Source organism: Phyllostomus hastatus, unplaced genomic scaffold (genome assembly GCF_019186645.2).
Source record: "Phyllostomus hastatus isolate PE091 unplaced genomic scaffold, TTU_PhHast_1.1 phas_scaffold_1066, whole genome shotgun sequence".
NCBI classification, from domain to species: domain Eukaryota; kingdom Metazoa; phylum Chordata; class Mammalia; order Chiroptera; family Phyllostomidae; genus Phyllostomus; species Phyllostomus hastatus.
Genome location: NW_025334004.1, coordinates 2,438,315 through 2,455,356, shown reverse-complemented (window position 1 = coordinate 2,455,356; position 17,042 = coordinate 2,438,315). Strand labels below are relative to the sequence as shown.

Sequence of the window (17,042 nt, the reverse complement as noted above, 5' to 3'; positions counted from 1 at the left end):
TTTTTGAGGAACATTAATACTGTTTTCCATCGTGGCTGCACCAGTTTTGCATTTCTACCAGTGTGCACCAGGGTTTCCTTTTTTCCACTTCTTGCCAATACTTGTTATTTTTTGTTTGTTTTTTAATAGTGGCAGTATTTACAGGTGTGAGTTGATGACATGTCATTTTGTTTTGACTTTCATTTCCCTAATGATTAGTGGTGTTTAGCATCTTTTCATATGCCTCTTGATCATTTGTATATCTTTTTGGGAGAAATATCTATTCAAGTTCTTTGCCCATTTTTTTAGTTGGGTTATTTGTTTTTGCTATTGAATTGTAGGAATTCTTTATATATTCTAAATATTAACCCCTTATTATATATATCATCTACATATATTTTCTCCCATTTTTCAGGTTGCCTTTTCATTCTGATTATTTCCTTTGCTGTGCTGCAGTTTTGCAGTTTGATGTAGTCCTGTTTGTCTGTGTCTCCTTTTGTTGTCATATCCTAGAAATCATTGCCAAATTTAGTCGTAAGAATTTGCCCCTGTGTGTTTTTTCTTTTGTAGAAATTTTATAGTTTCAGGGCTTATATTTAGGTGTTGAATCGATTTTGCATTAATTTTTATATATGGTGTAAGGTAAGGGTTTCACTGCTTTTTACACAGCCTTTCAGCCAGTCCCCTCTTTTGCACTCCTTCCCCGGGAACCAGCAGCTCCATTTCCTGAGCCTTATGCTGGAGCAGACAGCTGGCTTTTCGTTGGCTCCTCAGGCCATGAGGTTCTGGCCTCCTCTGCTCAGTTCAGCAGTCATCTCTGCTTTCAGCTCCCAAAATGCCATTATTGTCTGTTGTCTGCTCGAATATGTTTTCTGCTCTTTTTTCTTTATGAATTTATATCTTTCTCTCTCTTTACTAATTTTGATCAGGATTTAGAAAGAAGCAGATATAAACAACCCTATGTATTGCTTTTTAAAATGATATTTAAAAGGCTTTTTAAAAACAGTATCTCCTGTTTTCTATCATCAGTTCTTACCTCCAAAAATAATTGTTCAGTTTATTCCTTTGCTTCCTTTTGTTAACCAGTTTCTGTGTCAAGTGACATATAAATATCCAAAGCTAGCACTAATTATGTATTAATTATTTTATTATTCAAAATAAACTGAGATTTTTGTTTTTAGTATGAGACTTAGCAAGGCCTTGAATATAAGGCGGCACCCTATTTCCTGAGATATTTTAGGGGTACCCTTTGATTCCCCTTGATCCTAAGGTGTGTATAATGTTTATAGTATCAGATGATGTTCCTTTATGTAAATATTTTTTTACTCTGAACCTTTCATTGAATACTTATAAGCTCATGTAATGGCAAGAGCATCCTGTGTTATTTTTAGTTAGCTGTGTCAGTGGCTTTCTACTGTATTTTTTATTTATAGGTGTAACACTATTTCTGACAGGATGAAGAATGATTAAATGAGGGATTGCCTGGTATGACAAGGTCCTCAGGCACTTTTGAGAGTGGGTTTTTTTTTTGTTGTTGTTGTTGTTCCAAAAATTGTTTCCTCACAGAGCTAAGCCTGTTAGTTGGCTGAAGATATTAGCTACTCAGTTTGGTACGTGGAAGTGCCAGGGATGGGCTTCAAAGATCCTTGTGAAGTTGAGTGGTAGTAGAATAGGCTTAGTATTGATCAGGTAAACTTCAGTGATGAGGGGCTTATATGATCCTGAAAAGGGTTGAGAACCCATTTCTAATAGATTTTTCTAGGGAAAAAAATAGAATGTCAATGATTAAATTAAACATGATAAAATGCTACCTTGCCAACTACCATTAGATTCTACATTCTTTCACATGTAAGTAGAAATGACTATAAATGAGGAACTAAATGAACAACTAACGCCCTATTTCTCTGTCAGATGCAAAACATTATGTCTAGCTTCCCGGTTATGCAACACCCATTTTCACATATGTAACTATAAAAGGTATTATTTGTGAGGGTAATGTTTGGGTTTTAGAGAAATGACTGTCTTTTTTATCAGTCATCTTGTGAGGAGGTTATCAGTTACCCTTTGCTTTCATATCAATGCTGCTGTACTTCATTTTTGAAAATCAGTTATTTGTTGACAATGATAATCAGTAAATATATAAAAGACATACCTCTATGTGATAGAAGGCCACAGACTTTAGTTTTCAGTTAAGAAAAGATGGGGTAAGTTTTATGTTATGTATATTTTACAACAATAACAAAGAAGGAAGGGAGGGAGGGAGGCAGGGGGGGAGGGAGGGAGGGAGGGAGGGAAGGAAGGAAGGAAGGAAGGAAGGAAGGAGGGAAGGAAGGAAGGAAGGAAGGAGGAAGGAAGGAAGGAGGGAGGAAGGGAGATTGTTCAAAGATTGGGTGGGAAAGGTCAATTGGGAATTTTTTGTTTACAATCTAATAATTTAATGCTTTTATTTATAGTGAGGTCTACTGGATTTATAAACTCTCTTTCAGCTTTAAAATTTTATGATTTCATTTCCAAAGTGGTTAAACTTAAACTGCTGTTCTCTTTTAGGTACACCATTGAGTCCTCTGGGATTGACAAACATGTCTGGTTGGGAAACATATGAAATAGAAGACAAAACCTGCCCCAGGAAGTGTACATGAGAATAACTTTAAAGGAACCTGTCAATAAATGCGCAACAGTGGCTGTTGGAGGTATGTACGGCAATAGCCTTGAGCTTGGCGTGAATGTAGCGTGACCCACTCTGCTGTCCTAAGTCAAGTTGAGCCATTGTCTGGGAACAGAGACTGTTCTTAGGGCAGGACTTCATCCTGTCTTCTCAAATACGCTAGTGGCCATTGTTCTCTAAACTTGACTGTGTGGTGGGATGTCACTCTTATGTCTTCCTTGAGCAGCTCTGACTCAGGCCCTCTAGAGTCCTTTCTAATTTCTGAAGAACAATAGAGGTGGCAGCGGCAATGTTAGACCCTGGAGAGATAAAAGTGGTAACAGAGTTCCAGCCAGAGACCTCACTGCCTTCTCTTCTGGGAACAGGGCAGTCAGTATCAAAGCTTGTGAACATGAGTCCTTGGAATCAGCTGTTATTTGTTGGCTTTACTCTCACCTTGAAAGTCACCAAGGCGGTATCTGATTGGTTGGTGACTGTATCAGATTGACTATTCCCGGTTAGTCATTAACTTTGACCTCTTTGCCTTTTTGACCCCCAACCCTGAGTTACAGTGTTACTTGGTTACTTCATTTTCTTGCTTTATAGCTTTTAATTCTTATCTCCTGAATAACTTTTATGTCAAGGTCAGGGTCACTCATTGTTTAATATCCTGTGACCTTGGGTGGGCATCTGGCTTTTGATGCACTGGCTCTTTTTTTATGGCCTAGCCTGTGTCATGTTATATAGCACCTTGATCTTTTAAGGTTTTTTTTTTCCATGTACCAATACAGAACACAATAGACACATCCCACACCAGGTATTTTACATTTCTGATCATCATACCATCATAAAAAGGTTAAACGAGTTTAATTTTCTGGATGAGGATACTGAGGTTCTAAGTGGTTAAATAACTGGCTTACTGTTTCCCAAAAGTCAGTGACAGAAATCTGGATTGAGCACTAGGTCTGTGTGTCTCATTTTGTGCTATGGAAACAGTATACCATGCTGTCTCCCCTTTTTGAAGCAGGGTTTGAAAAATATCCTAATGTTTGTAGAATTTTTAATCTTCTTCTTTACCTTTTTTTACTGTTATTTTCTACTTTCTCCCATTTCATGACATCTTATTTGGTTTGTAATTCTACTTACAACATTTAATTAGCATATCAAAATGAAATATTTTCAACAATTACTGTTTCATGTTACTGAGAGTATATCATTGGTCTGAGACATTATTAAAATATGCCCTTTTCCTAACATATACTCTGTTGTCTTTATTCATACATTCTGAGGTGATTATGAGGCCAGTGTGGGAGACAGGAGTGGACGTTTATACTCCTAACACAATGTGATAGTGTCTGTGACATCATTTGCACCATTACTCACATCCCTTCAGTATAGAGTCAGTGAAGATGATATAGGAGAAGAATGATGAAACTTTGCCCAAAATCTTATGTAGTTCACAATGTGGTTTCAGAACCTGACTCCTTCAAAATGTGGAACAGCTATTAAAGTGCTTTGTGAGGAGGGCTCAGGGACCACTTTCAGTGTATATAGCTCTCTAAGTTCACCCTGAAGGATGTGCGTTTTAAATTTGAGTTTAAAAATAAATAGTATGCACTTTAGTTTTTCAATAGTGGGCTACATCATTTGAAAGTCTGTGTATCTAGGCTTCTAAAATATTTTTATTGAATTACCACATGGTGTACATACTGATAAGTACAGGGTCTGGCACAAATAATGCCATTTTATTACAAAATCATAAGCATGCAATTCTGTAACATAACAATATCACACTCAAGCACACCATATGCCATTTTAGGTGAAGTGTTCAAATTAAAACTATAAATTATTCCAGTCATTACCCTACCAGCCACACTCAAGCAAGCCTTAACTTCTGCCAGATCCTGTATTTTATTTTTGTTTTTTAAGAGATTTTCTTTATTTATTTTTAGAGCTAGGGGAAGGGAGAGAAAGAGGGGGAGAGAAGCATTGAAGAGAGAAACATTGATCAGTTGCCTCTCACACATGCCCAGCCAGGGACCTGGCCCAGAATGCTGGTATGTGCCCTGACTAGGAATTGAACTGGAGACCTTGTGGCTTGTGAGAGGACACCCAACCCACTAAGCCACACCAGTCAGGGAAATATACTGATAAACACTTTAAATTTGCACTAAAATCTTGGGAGGTAGGTATGGTCAACCTTTGAAAGATCGATGAACTGAGACTTGTAACATAATAAAACTTGCCCAAGCTCATGCATTTAGAGAATGGTGGAGCCAGACCCTGAGCCTAGAGTTGTTTGGTTTCATGAACTGTGCTTTTAACAATCACTATTCCTTGCTGATTACATGCAGCGATGACAATTACATTGCAAACATGTCTAAGAATTTTGTTAGGCTTTGCATCAATACAAAGGCAGTCTTATATAAGTGAAGAGGCCTCATTCTCACAGAAATGATTGCTCCTACTGAAGGCCTGGTATAGTCACTGATGAGGCTGCATCCAAGTCATGACAATTCTGGTTTTTGATGGGACTGAGCCATTCTTGAGAACTAGGAGGTGTGTCTACTCCCAACGTTTGTCATTTCCCACAATGCCCTTACTATGTTGCCAGGAACAATTGGGCTCAACTCACCTTAGCAGCTGCGTGAATAAGTTATTCCTTTCAAAGCAATTGGGACTGGAGTTTGGCCAAACATTCCCACAGTTAAGGACAGCCCAGGCATTTATATTCAATATATGAATCTCAAAATTTACAAAAGGTACAAATCTCAAAATTCCAGATATACTGTATCAATTTTACTGTAAGCAAAATTTCTTTTTGTTTTTAAGTGTTTTTTTCCGGATTCTAAATAGAAAATTTGTTAAGCATTGAAAACAAGAAAATACAAAACACCACTCAAGAGTAGCCACTGATAATATTTTGATGTAGATGCTTCCAGATTTTATCCTTATGAATGTGTTTACCTCTTAAAAAGAACAAAATTCACCCTGGCTGGCGTAGCTCAGTGGATTGAGCACGGGCTGCGAACCAAAGTGTTACAGGTTCGATTCCTAGTCAGGGTACATTCCTGGGTTGCAGGCCATCACCCCCAGCAACCGCACATTGATGTTTCTCTCTCTCTCTTTATCTCCCTCCCTTCCCTCTCTGAAAATAAATAAATAAAAATCCTTTTTAAAAAAGTACAAAATTAGAATTACAGAGTTCTAGATTCATTCTTAGCATAACTTCAGTTTCCCTGTTTTATAATATACTTTTACAACATGCTAAAAGGTGGCTACAAAGTATTCCATATGGTTAATAGTATAGGTTATTCCATCCTATTTTTCAGTAGACATAATCCTCATTCATTTCAGTTAGTACCTCTTCAAATTAGGCCACTGTGATAGGACAGAAGTATTAACATGAACAAGAACTCTATAATTGCCACCAGTTTTCATACATCTTATAGAGTAACTAATGATGGTTAAGAATACGATGAGAAAACCCAGACCACTTCCTAGACCACACCATACAATGACCCTGACATCCAAATTTCCCAGTACAAGCGCTGTGCAGGAAGGAAACACTAGAAGTTCTCTTTTGACCTGGAAAATTTGAAAACTCTTTGTTCTTTCATGGAAGTAACTCACCTATGGCAAGTAACTTCAGTTTTTCCATACTTAGATATAACTTCTCAAATCCTGAGTTGCAGGTGTTTTGGCCCTGCTACCTGCTTAAATGTGATTAATGCTTAATGTCCAAGTTAATGACGAATCCCCCACCTCCTTTTTTTTGGCTAAATATGTCACATGGACCAAACCTGGATCAGGCAGCTACATGTCACGAGTGACACTGTTTTTTCGATTTCCTGGAGAGAGCCTCACAAAACAGTCCTGAGTGACTTCTCCTGCACTGATGAGGTCTGTGCTCCTGGGGATCACAGTGCTCACACTGAGGCGATTGCCACTGACACAGGCGACCATTTCATAGAAGCGTTTTACTTAGGCAGATATGGAGCTGGGGCTATTATCTATTATTTCTCATCATTCTTATAAACTATCATTATTAAATTAAATCATCATTATTGTCATCCTCAGTGGGCCATAGGTTTTCTTTCCCAGGTATCTTATTGCCCTTGGGATTCCAACATTCCCCGGGGGTGGTTTGGTGGGGGGTGGTTTGCGATGGGGAAGGACAGAGCCTTAGACTGCCTTACTGTTTCATCAACCAGCAGCTCTGCTTTTATGTTTATGTGTTGAACTTCCACAAAATTTTGCATATAAAAATGCACTGCTGCTCAGGGAAGTAAAGACTGGGACACGTTGTGGTCTGTCGAACTTATGGGCGGATGAAAAACAAAGGGAAGTTAGCCATTCTACAGTATTGCCTCCAGTTCCATTACGCCCGTGATTCTCCTGCAGGGACACACACAGTCCTTCTGGGCCCTCTAGATGGAACCCCTACAGACAGACCTGTTCCCAGCATGGGGGCTTCCACAGAGCTGTGCCAGAAGTGCTAAGGTTAGGAGAGATGGCATGATAGCCTCACAAGAATCCGTGGTAGAAAGTAACCTTTTTGTGGTGGGGTCAGCAAATGGTAGCGACTGGGGCAGGGTGGTTCAGGGGGACAAGTGACAAAGGTAGATAAACAAGGACATTTCAGACTTGGATAAATGATATGAAGATAATAAAATAGGGTGACAGTGTGTCTGGGGGTAGGAAAGACTATTTTAAATTTGATCTAAAATATATAACCTATGTCTTGCTGACTGTTTACTTCTTGTACTACCAATATTGTTAAATTCACTAGCTTTCTTCACGAGAAAAGGTGAGATTCCTGTCCAAATTGTGTATTTTGTAGGAACTAAGGAATTAAGATGTTTCTCAGTGGTGGAAACTGAGATAACCTGTTTTTTTCTTAAGAAGTTCGTGAAAATTGAATTAAAAAATAACAATTAATTGCTACCATATAGCACATAAAAAGAAATTTTAAATCCATTTCAGGGAAAAATGAGATCTATCACTCGTGAGGATTGAAGATAAAGAAATTGGAAGTGTAAGGCGATCAGGGTTCTGGTTTAGGTGCTTCCTGCTTCCTGTCTGTCTCTCTCACTTTTACTGTCTCTTACTTCATCGTCATCTCACAGGTGCATTGGAAAAAAGTCATTTCTTCTTCTGTAGTCATTTTTGTTGGGGTAGCAATTTAAGGTATCTAGCATGTAATTCTGCAGAAATGCTAAGACCTATTTTTATTGCTTTGTTTTCAGTAGGGACTTCTAATAGATGAGGTGGGAAGACATTTAGGGCAGAAGTAAAATATTTAAAGGTTAGGTACAAGCTCAAACTCCCCATTTAATTTGAATGTTTGCTGTAAACAGTTGGATTACATCAAGAATGAGGTGGAGAATAATTGCTGGTAATATGCTTTCTGAGTTGGCAGAGACCATGATGTCTTTGAGATATTAACTTATTAAAAAGGGATTGCTTTTTCTTCATTGACTTGATTAATTACTTGCCTGATATTTTACCATGTCATATAATTTTAACCTTCTAAGTAAGGTTTTATTTCTAAATAACTCCCTCATTTTGCGGGGTTACTTATTAAATTTTTTGTGTGACATATTGGCTATGGGTCCATATGATGATGGCCTGAGAGATTCTGATGTACTTCAGTGATTTAATTCAGTGTTATTCATTTAATTCTGAATTAGTGAAATATAGCAAAAAGAGTTGCAATTAGTAGAATATGCCAGTAATACAAAAAAAGAATCAGTCTCAAGAAGTCTCAATCAGTCTCGGGGCACACCCATATGCCCTGGCTGCTACGGCTCAGTGGATTGAATGCCAGCCTGCAAACCAAAGGGTCACCGGTTTGATTCCCAGTCAGGGCATATGCCTGGGTTGCAGGCTACGTCCTCAGTAGGGGGCACATGAGAGGCAACCACACATTGATCTTTGTATCCCTCTCTTTCTCCCTCCCTCCCCCTCTCTAAAAATAAATAAATAAAATCGTTTTAAAAAGAAGAAATATGTAACATGTACCTCTGTCACTCATTAACCTAAATGAATCACATACTGTTGTAAAATTTTTCCCCCTTGAGAATCCCATATTAGATTACTTGTGCAAATGAGCACCTCCTATCTGTGTTCCTGATTTATTCCACATAGCCCTTCCGGGTCCACCCTTCAGTCTGCATTGCTACATTAGAACACATTTTGCTGGAAAGACCAATATATTTGCCAGGACTTAAACGAATGAGTAATTTTTTATTATGTATAGTATGATGCAAAACAAATGGAATAAATGTCAGTTTAGATTGGTAGAAAGTTCGAGTTATGGTGATTAGAGCAGGAATAATGATTGCCTGGTTCAGTTATATATTTTGAGATTTTGAAAGTTAACAGTGTATTTTAAATATTTGTTATGAAAGGAGCCAGATACAGAGTCTGGTAAGTGGGCCAGCTGTATTAATTAATAGCATGATTAGTCAGCTGCACACTTACGTAAGACCATATTATGATTAGAAATTTTAAAGTTAATATTTGAAAGGCTAGGAGAAGTTTATTTATTTGGGTTTTTTTGAATAGCTATATTTGGAAGTTTTAATTTTGTCAACTGTTAGCATAACATAGCTGTACATTTAGTCATGAAAAAGGCTGTTTTTAAAATCTTGTACGGTTTACATTGAATGGGTGGAAATAGTTTCTAAGGAAAATGGTTTGCATCTCGTGTTAAAAATATTTTCAGGCTTTTAAGTTATTTAATTGAAAGCATTCACTATTTATCAGTTGTTGCTCAGAATTCGAGAACACACTGTTCCTGGTGCTTTGTTTTCATCATTGCAGTTCCATTTTCCACACAGTGAGCACATTTCTGAAACATATCTGTGATGTTTTTGATAAATTGAATATGTTTAAGTTGATGAGGACAGTTTACTAGTTTAAAGGAATTCTTAAGAAATCTGTTAGTAAAACAAGGAAAGCTTCCTTGATGTTGATAAGTCTTTTTCTCCTTTTTATTCAGGGTTTTTTAATTTTGGGCACTTGTTTGATAATTTTTAAATATCACATTCAAAGATGTGTTTGGTGATTTTGCATTGACTGTATGTACTTATTTCTGTATTAATTTGGGAAAGAAACTGTAATAGAACACAGAGATTATACAAATATAAATAATAGTTCATTTATAGAATCTTTTTCTCTCAAAATGTTTGGTGGGAAAATGTTCATTATTAATATATCCACTTATAAACTCCCACACAGTCAGCAAATCAATAAGAAAATATTTGAAGTCATCATTATTGTCCTGATATTTTCACATTCTACTGCTTTTCTGTCCTGTCAAAATTAATAGAATAAAATAAAACTGACTTAGTTATCTTTCCCAGTGATTGAGCCCTCTTTGGAGTTAGTGGTCAGGGGGTGAAGAACGCACAGATAATCCAGAATCTGTTGCCAAACTCATTTCTGTCTTAAACTTTGTTTCCTGGAAACAAATGTATATAGATGTCTTATTCTTGTCATTACAGTAACCCAGAACAATTTCACGCCCATCGACGTATAGCAGTTTTTTCTTCTTTCTTACATTTCTTATAGTTCATTTTTACTGTATTTCCCCATTATCATTTATTCCCCCTGCACCCTCTTCCACCTTCACCCCGCACCGCGGTCACCGCACTGAGTGCCGTCCATGTACACGAGTTCTCTTTCTTCTTGCCCAGTCCTCCCCACCCTCCAAATTCTCCCCTTTTTTTATTCTTCTCCTACTGAATCAGCTGTCCTGCATCATGTCTGACATTGCCGTTCTCATTATTTAAAAAATATATATTTTATGTACAGTTTCACATGATCTCTTCTCTGAAAGTAATGAGATCTATTTCCTGAGTGCCTTTTACGTCCGGAGGCATTTCATTCTTTGCATGGTCTCTGACGGAAACCCTGGAGCCTTGCAGGGGCCTCTGTCAGCTTCCTTTATTCAACAAGATTTTGGTGTTATCTTTATGTTTTTGGTCCTCCTTTAGAGACTTTGGGTACTGAATAAGAAAAACAATATCAAACCCGTGCCTTAGCACTTATAGCCTAATGGAAGTAAGAGGGTAGACTCGATGGATAAGTAAAGTGCATGTATGCGGTATGATGATCAGAGCTCTGGCAAAAAATAAAGCGGAGAAATAGATGGGAGTGTGAGTATGAGTGTGGTGTGTGTGTGATATGTTCTCTGTAATACAAAGTAGGGAGGTCAGAGAAGGCCTCAATGAGAAAGGTAACATTCAAGTAAGGACATGAAAGAAGGGAGGGAGTGAGCTTGCTATGTCTGGGAAGAACATTCCAGGCAAGGCGACAGTGAGTACCGAGGCCCAGATGCAAATCCAACATCCTTACCCGAGGCGACATGGTTTGTAAGTCCTGGAACACCAGTTCATACGCAGACTTGTCAGTCAAAGCCTCTGCTCGCTCCACCACCCTGGGTAATTCTAAAAGGAAATTTTTGTTCATCTTAGGAAGCTTTCCAGCTCCTGGCAGAATATGTTACACATGGCGAGCACAGATGATTTAACCGTGTCTGCTCTCAAGCAAAGTAGTAAATAAATAGGTAGATGGATTAGTTTTCTCTGCTCAGCTAGTGCAACCTCACAATTATAACCTCCTTTCTCAAGTCTCTTAAGAGGGTTAAGAAATAACTTGTAGGGAACTACCCCTTCTGGGTTTTTCTCTTGAAGTTCTCTTTCATTTTTATTATTTTGCTTTGAAGAATCCCTCTGTGTTTTATTTGTGATATTCCAAAAGAATACACTCCTAACTGTGCAGAAACTGACACGAGTGGTGGCTTGGAAGGGACAGTGTGACAGTGCCAGATGAGACACTTTTTTCTCTATTCTGTTGAGAGATGCTGCCTTTGCTGTTTTTGTGCGGAGCCTGGGACAAGGTGGCTCACTAGGACAATGATGGACAGTGTCATTGTTAAGTCTGAATGATGAAACATTAAATTGGTAGTGGATGGAGTGAAGGGCCCACGGGGACTATGAGCCCAAAGCTTTGCATGTAGGGACCTACCTGGTACTGAGAGCACCGCAGCACTTTCCCATTCTTCTCACACTCCCTCCCGGACGGAGGGCGAATGAGTTTTGGGGTTCCTGCCATGATTTGAGTCCATAGGTGCTTTTCTTCCTCGGTCAGAACAGAGAAACAATCTTTTTAAATTCTTTTTGGATAAAATATTTGTCAACCAATGTGCTATTTATGGTACTGGGGACTTCGATATTAACTGCTGTTAAGTAGCCCTGGCATATTCTTGTATTTCTGACCGAAGTGATTTGCTGTGTGGTTTCTCTACTCAGACTCACTGAATTTCAGTGTCAGCGAGAACCTAGTTTAATATGACTACTGTAGTGTTTTCTCCATCCTGGAACCGGTTGTGAGAATGACTGAAAACTTTCCTTTGCACAGGCCATTCATTCATTTTTTTTTTTTTGTATAAGAAAGAGTTAAATATATTTAAGTATATAAAGAGTGTAAGATTATACTGAATTGATTCAGGTGACATTCAAGGGAAATCCTGTTTTTTCTAAGATGTTTGCATATTTTGAGTGAATTTTAAACCCTATTATTTGAAATAAAGAAGCGTTTGGTAATCATTTAGTTGTTCGGCCTCTGCAGTAGTGCTGCCCGAAAGCAGTTCTCATCTCCTTTCGTTCATAGGTTTTATTTTCATAGTGCGACTTTTTCTGTGTTTCTAGTTTCTGCTTCTTCAAACTGCTGCTTTGCACGGGCTGTCCTGGCCTCTCTACCTCATCACATTCACCTCTAACTCCTTGTGCCACCGGGACTGGCACCTGTTCATCTACTCAAACAATACACAAGGAGCACCTACTATGATACATAGCAGGCATTGTTCTAGGCACTGGGATCCAGCATTGAACCAGGCAGAGTGCCTCTTCTCATGTATTGGCTGGGGGAGAACAGACAAAGCACAGGCAAACATATTGGATAATGGTGAGTTTTAGGAAGAAAAGTAGAGCAGAGACAAGGTACGAACTGATGGTGAGAATGGCACCTTCGATGTGGTGTTTGAGTGTTGACTGAGGAAGAAACCTCAGTGTAAGGGTATCTGAGGGAAGCATGTTTCAGACAGAAGAAACTGCAGTTGCAAAAACCCTGAAATGAGATTGTATGAGCAACAGCAAAGGGGCCAGTGTGGCTAGAGTGGAGTGAACCATGGGGGGTGGAAAGATGCGGGTTCAGAATGGTAGTCAGGGGCCAGATCACATAGTGTCTCTACAGGATATGAGATTCCAGGTTTTGCTCTGAGTGGAATGAGAAGACACCTGAGATCTCAAGCAGAGAAGTGATGTGATCTGACTTAGGCTGTAAATCCTCCTGGTGGTTGTGTGAAAAATATACCACAGGGGAACACAAAAGGAAGCACGGAGACCAGTTAGGAGGCTGTGGCCAAGGCCTAGGCCAAGGTGCACACACGTGGGCTGGGAGGGCAGGAGCGGTGGAGGGAAGAGAAGTGGTGGGAGTCTGGGTATATTTCTAAAGACAAGCCGGCAGAATCTGGGTGTGGGTGAGATGCTGATCTGAGGAAAGAGAGATGTTCCAGATTTCTTCAAAGATTCTGACCTGAGCTGCTGATAAATAAGAGTTATCTTTTACCACAATGGGGGCAAAGTGCAGGAAGAGGAAGTCATAGGGGTGATGGAGAGTCAAGTCTTTCTTAGTTAAAATAATACCTGTTAGATATCTAAGTGGGACTATCTATAGATACAATCCTCATAAACAAGAGTTTTTAAAAGTGCCAGTGGGTCCTGAGACCAAAGCATTTGAAAACCATACCTAGAGAGTGAATGGTGTAAGAGGGAAGAGAGCTGAGAATTGAATGGCACCTCTGGACCCTTGCAGAGATGGGGGAGGAAGAGCCCACTCAGGAGAGTGAGAGGGGCCAAGGAAGGACAGTCAGGAGAGTGGTGCTCTGGGGGCTGTGTAAAGGAAGTGCTGCAAGTGGAAGCCGGAGGTACACAGTGTCACATGCTGCTGACAGGCCATATTAAAAGAAAACCGAGAACTGACCATTGGCTTTAGCAAACATTGAAGGTCACCAGTGATTTTGAAATGGATATTTTCAGTGGAGTAGGGGGTAAAGGTAGTCTCAGGAGCCCCTGCCAGGTAGCTCAGTTGGTCAGAGTATTGTGCTGGTATGCCAAAGTTACAGGTTCAGTCCCCAGTCAGGGCACATGCAAGAATCAACCAATGAATGCATAAATACATGAATAAACAAATCAGTGTTTTTCTCTCTCTCTTTTTCTGTACCTTCCTCTCTCTCTAAAAATCAATAATGATGATGATGATGATGATAATTAGGCTCAGGAGAGAACAGAAGGGGCCAGAGGGATTTGTATTATGATTAGGTTCCTGAGAGTGAGAATTGCCACCTCCCATCTCTTCATTTTGAGGCATAGCTTGAGTAGGACTGTCAGATTTACCTTGCATAGGACACTTAGACCAGCCGTGAGGTTGCAATGGAGGGTGTGGGCCAGTTCAAGACATAGTTGCCTTACCCTTTTTGCGGTGGGTGGTATAATTTTCTTTAAGAAGATATATGTGCTATTTTTCCTTGAGCTAAGAAACATGGTTATATGGAGTTTGTTACTGTTTTTCTTTCCTAAATTTATTATGCCCTCCAAAAAGAATAACTGAGTTTATTGTATTTACTTTTTGCATATTATTCATCAGTATTAAATGTTATGCTTTTAGAGGGATAAGAGGGATAAGTAGTATATTTTCCCCAAGTGAGGTTTTTACCAGTCTATATTCAAGAACATTTATTTAAAATTAAGGTAGCTATTTATGGGTATCTCTTCCACCAGGCTAGAACACTTCAACAGTATGGTATAAAGTTTTCATTCTCATTTCCCTGCTGACTATCATTTTACATGGGATACAGTGGGAATTTAATATGTTTTAGAGTAAGGTATTAGAGTATTTGGATTTATGTTTTATAATTTATTTTTCAGTCCTTTTCCCATTGTGTTGTTAAAAGTAACCTTTATATTATTAATGGGACAAATAAACTTAGGTAAAACCTAAAGAACAGATTGTTTTAAATTCCTCTTGGTTAGAACAATATCCCAAGAGTATACTCATAGGAAGCAGGGAATACTTTTCCTTCGCTTTTATTGGGTATATATTTAACAAATGGCATGACTGTACTAAACACACACACCTTCTGTTTTTGCATCAGAACTTTGTCTTCTAAGGTCATGAGAAGAGAAATAGTGTTGAACTGTGGGAGTCTATATTTTCTTTGTAACTAATTCAAACAAATTTTTATGAAACCTTTTCATTTTGTCATAATTCATATACTATGCAGTGTACAAATTTAATTGAACAGTTTAGTGAACCAACATCTCCCAAAAGATATAGAACATTTCCATTATCCCCAAGATTATCTGGTGTTCTTTCTAGTCAGCTGTCCCACCCCAGGGTAAACAGGAGTGTGATTTCTGTTGACAGAGCTTAGCCTTGGGTCTTCTAGAACTTTATATATGATTATACAGAGTATATTTGTATGTCTGGCTTTGTTTCCCTTAATTGTGCTTTTGAGATTTATACTTGTTAACATGTATTGATAAGTTGTTTCTTTATGTTGCTGGGTAGTATTCCATTGTATGGATTTATCTATTTACCTACTGATGCACATTTGGGTGGGTTGCAATTTTTATTATAAATGTGACTACTGTGAACATTATTGTACAGGTCTCTTTGTGGAATATGTTTCCATTTCCTTTGGATATACACTTAGAAGTGTATCACTGGATAAGTGTATGTTTAGTTTCATAAAAAATTGTTACACATTTTCCTGAAGGGGCTATGTACTTGCACATGCCAGTGCAAGTTGACGTGCAGTGTTGACGTGATCTGGTACGCCCCAGGTCTTTGCCAGCACCTGCAGCTGTCGGTCTCTTCAGTGTCCGTGTTCTAGTGGGTGTAATGTGGCATCTGTGGCTTTCTGTGATTTCCTTGGTGATAACGATGTTGACAATTTTTTTCATGTATGTACTTATTGGCCCTTCATGTGTTTTCTTTTATAAGCATTTAGTCAAGTCTTTCGCTGTTTTAAAAATTGGGTTGTGTGACTTTTTATTCTTCATATGCTCTTTAATTCTTGAACTATAGTGGTTCCTTATGTATTCTAGATAGAAGTCCTTTGTGAGATATATGAGTGTATATTGTGAATATTTTGCAGTTGGTGCTTGCCTTTTTGTTTCTTTAACTGTCTGTAAAAAGCAAAAGTTCTCATTTTTGATGAAGTCCAATTTATCATTGTTTTATTTGTGTGCTTTGCTCACTTCATGGTCACAAAGACATTCTCTTGTGTTTGTTTACCTGCTGTGTAGCTGTAGCTCTGACGGCTAGTTCTTTGTGAGGTCAGGATTTATCCTTCTTTCTGTGTGGATATTTGTTTGTTCCTGCCCAATTTACTGTAAAGACTATCCTTATAGATACTGAATTATTCTGGCAACTTAGTCAGGAGACATCAGTTGACCGTGTATGCGTATGTCTGTTTCTGCCTTCTGTTCGGCTTTGTTCTTTTCATGTGCCCTTATAACCAGTACTGTCTTTTATGGAGAATTTTTGCATATAAGTGTTCTAAGTGATATAGGTCTGTAGTGTTCTCTTTGTCTGTTTTTTGTGCTGAGTTTGTGTTGGTGTACCTTGTTCCACCTGTTTATTTATCTGTGTCTTTGCATTTAAAATGCATCTGTCATAGGTAGTGTATGGTTGGGTATTGCTTTTTTATGCATCTGAGTCTCTGCCTTTTAACTGCAATGTGCAATCAATTTGTTTGCTATAATTATGGATATGGTTAGTTTTAGATCTACCATTTTATTGTTTTTGAAATGTTCCAGTCTTTAGACACCTTCCAACCCTGTACCTTCTTTTCTCCCTTCTTTTTGTTTAATTGAATATATTTTAGTATTACATTCTAATTTCTCTCTTAAGTTTTCAACTATACCTCTTTGACCTCTCTGCATTATTGTTTTTGCAGTTTCTCTGCAGTATTCATCCTTACTAGAAAACTTTGTTCGAATTAATATTTTATTGCAGTGTATAAAAATATGAAACCTGCAATGTGGTTTCAATTGCCACTGGCCAGCCGTTGCGCTGTTGTCCTCATGTGTTTTATATTTGTACTACATCACAGACTCCGCAGCACAGGACTAGACTTTTAATGTAGCATGCATCCAGTATATATAATGTATGTGTATATATACACACAATACTTAATACTGCACATTTAATAACTACATCTTAAAGGAATTAAAAGAGATAATGTTTCCTGTTTACATACACATTTATTATTTCCAACATTCTTCATTCCTTGCTGTAGATCCAAATGTGCACATGCTATTATTACTTCTCTTCAGCTTGAAGA

The 17,042-nt window shown here is 38.3% G+C and overlaps 1 protein-coding gene across 2 annotated transcripts in view; it reads left to right on the top strand.

The window, feature by feature from the left end:
• SGMS1 (sphingomyelin synthase 1) overlaps positions 1–17,042 on the top strand; it is a 282,263-nt gene that overhangs the window by 148,685 nt on the left and 116,536 nt on the right. For both annotated transcript variants that reach the window (XM_045853990.1, XM_045853991.1), the window contains exon 4: positions 2,527–2,669. The gene's annotated coding sequence lies outside the window, so the exon portion shown is untranslated. The remainder of the gene's footprint in view (positions 1–2,526; positions 2,670–17,042) is intronic.